The sequence below is a fragment of the Drosophila rhopaloa genome, unplaced genomic scaffold, assembly GCF_018152115.1.
Source record: "Drosophila rhopaloa isolate 14029-0021.01 unplaced genomic scaffold, ASM1815211v1 contig_155, whole genome shotgun sequence".
In the NCBI taxonomy this organism is placed as follows: Eukaryota; Metazoa; Arthropoda; class Insecta; order Diptera; family Drosophilidae; genus Drosophila; species Drosophila rhopaloa.
The window spans coordinates 11,880,018-11,882,634 of record NW_025335034.1 but is presented as its reverse complement, the minus strand read 5'-3'; positions in this window follow the sequence as shown (position 1 = coordinate 11,882,634).

Genomic DNA, 2,617 nt, shown 5'->3' with positions numbered 1-2,617 from the left:
CTTATATACAAGACAAAACTAAAACCGATTGTAATAGTGTAAAGGTGGAAAAGTTTAAGTTTTCTTATGCTAGAGACATTTCATCTTTTAAGATAACTGTCCCTAACGAGCTTTTTGAAGCCATATGCTCGGGCGACTTTTGGCCGGATAATATGGTTGTAAAAGAGCTCGAGGCTAAGATAAAGAAGAAGGGGCCCGTGGGAGTAAAACTTCCTAGTCGAGGCCAAACCAGTGTACCAATTTCAAAAAACTAACTTCTAACCTCCTTCTTTCCTATCAGAATGCAAGAGGTTTGCGTAGCAAGCTCACTAAATTGTATTCCGATAGCCTTTCCTTTGCATCTCATATTATTGTGTTTACAGAAACTTGGTTAAAGCCGGAGATCTTTAGATCCGAAGTTTTTCCAGGTAAGTACACAATATATAGGTATGAACGTCCCTCTAGACGGGGAGGTGGAGTCTTAATTGGAGTTGATTCAAACCTCCCGTCAGAGGAGTTATTTTTTGAGGAATTCAATACCATTGAATTTATTTGTGTAAAGTTATTGCTTCCTGGAAGCTCTATATACATAGCTGGCTCATATATTCCGCCGTTGTCTGAACTTCCTGATTATTTAAATCACCTATCCGTCATTAAGTCCGTTACAAATAAGCTTTCCGATAGGGATCAGTTGATAGTTCTAGGTGATTTTAATATACCTGGAGTTACTTGGTCCACTGAGGATGGATCGAATGTCTTACTACCTATAACACAGCATGATTTTATTGATGGCCTGCTTGACATATCTCTATCTCAAGTAAACCATGTTCGAAATTCATTAGGTCGCCTACTTGGTTTGTGTTTTGTATCAAATCCTGAAGGTGTGTTTCTGTCCAGAATAGCACCACTCACGCAACCTGAAGATCCATATCACCCAACAATCGAACTTTCATTTGATACGGGTAGAGTTATAGAAGAAAAATCAGAAAAATCCAAACGAATACATTATTTTCGCAAGGCTTTAATTGGTCTGATCTTTACTTATGCAATAATATGTCCGATGCAGTTAATGTTTTTTACACTGTTATAAACTCATTTTTTAATTCCTGTGTTCCGTGGTACTATCCGTCAACTTCCAATAAATCACCTTGGTTTAGCAAAGAGTTGACACACTTAAGAAATGTAAAGTCCAGACTTTTTAGGAAATATAAAAATACCGGTTCTCAATCTGTTTTTACTAGATATTTAAGTGCTCGGTCTAGATTTACCGTGCTTAATGCTCAGTGTTATAATAGTTACTTAAACCGTTGTAAGGTCCAGTTCTCTTAGGACCCGAAACTGTTTTATAATTTTGTTAACACCAAGCGTAAATCTAATTCTTTTCCTTCCTCGCTGTCGTTCGAAAACATGACGGCAACCACAGATCAGGCAATAGCCGATTTATTTGCCCAATTTTTTCAAACGACTTACTCTACTTTAGATTATTCATCACAACCTAATTCTTACACCATGCCCAAGTCAAACCTCATATTCTGTCCCACTTTAACAGAAAGCTCTCTTCTTTTGGATCTTCTTCGTATTAAGCCTGTTTATTCGCCAGGGCCAGATGGTATTCCTGGGTGCGTGCTTAGGTATTGCGCTAAGGCCCTGTGCAAACCTCTTCACAAGTTGTTTACCTTATCTCTAGAAACCTCCCAATTCCCAAATATTTGGAAGGAATCATTTGTTATTCCTCTTTTGAAAAAAGGTAACGAGTTAGAAGCCAGTAACTACAGAGGTATTTCTAAGTTGTCAGCTATTCCTAAGCTTTTTGAAAAAATTATTACTCCTCATTTGCAGCACCTTTGTAGATCAATTATTTCTCCGTGTCAACACGGATTTATTAAACGTAGATCCACAATCGGAAACCTTCTAGCGCTCACTACATTTGTGATAAAAGGCTTCAATAGTAGTTTTCAAACAGACTTTTACAGTGACTTTAGTAAAGCATTCGACTCTGTAAATCACTTACTTCTTATTCAAAAACTTGACCTTTTAGGTTTTCCAGTTGATCTGCTTAAATGGATTTCAAGTTATCTGAATGGCAGGTCACAAAGGGTCCTTTTTAAAAATTCAATTTCTGAAATTCTCCGTGTTACCTCCGGTGTCCCACAAGGGAGCCATCTGGGTCCGTTACTTTTTACATTATTTATTAACGATCTTCCATTAATTATAAGTCATTCTCGCGTACTTATGTACGCAGATGATGTTAAGTTGTGCCTGCAGTATAAGGACATTTACTGCCATTTAGACTTGCAATCCGATCTAGATAATTTTCAAAACTGGTGCCGAGATAATTTACTAAATTTAAACGGTTCCAAGTGCAAGCTGATGACTTTTTATCGGGCCAATCCGATATACGCGACTTACACGTTAAGTGGCAGCTTTTTGGATAGAATAACTCTTGTAAACGATCTTGGCGTTCTCTTGGACCCTAATCACATTTCGTCCATGGTTAATAAAGCCAGAGGAGTGCTTGGATTTATTAAAAGGTGGTCAAAAGAATTCGATGATCCTTATTTGACTAAAACTTTAATTATTTGGTTAGTCCGTCCGATTCTGGAGTATGGGTCTCCCGTCTGGAGTCCACAATACGGAA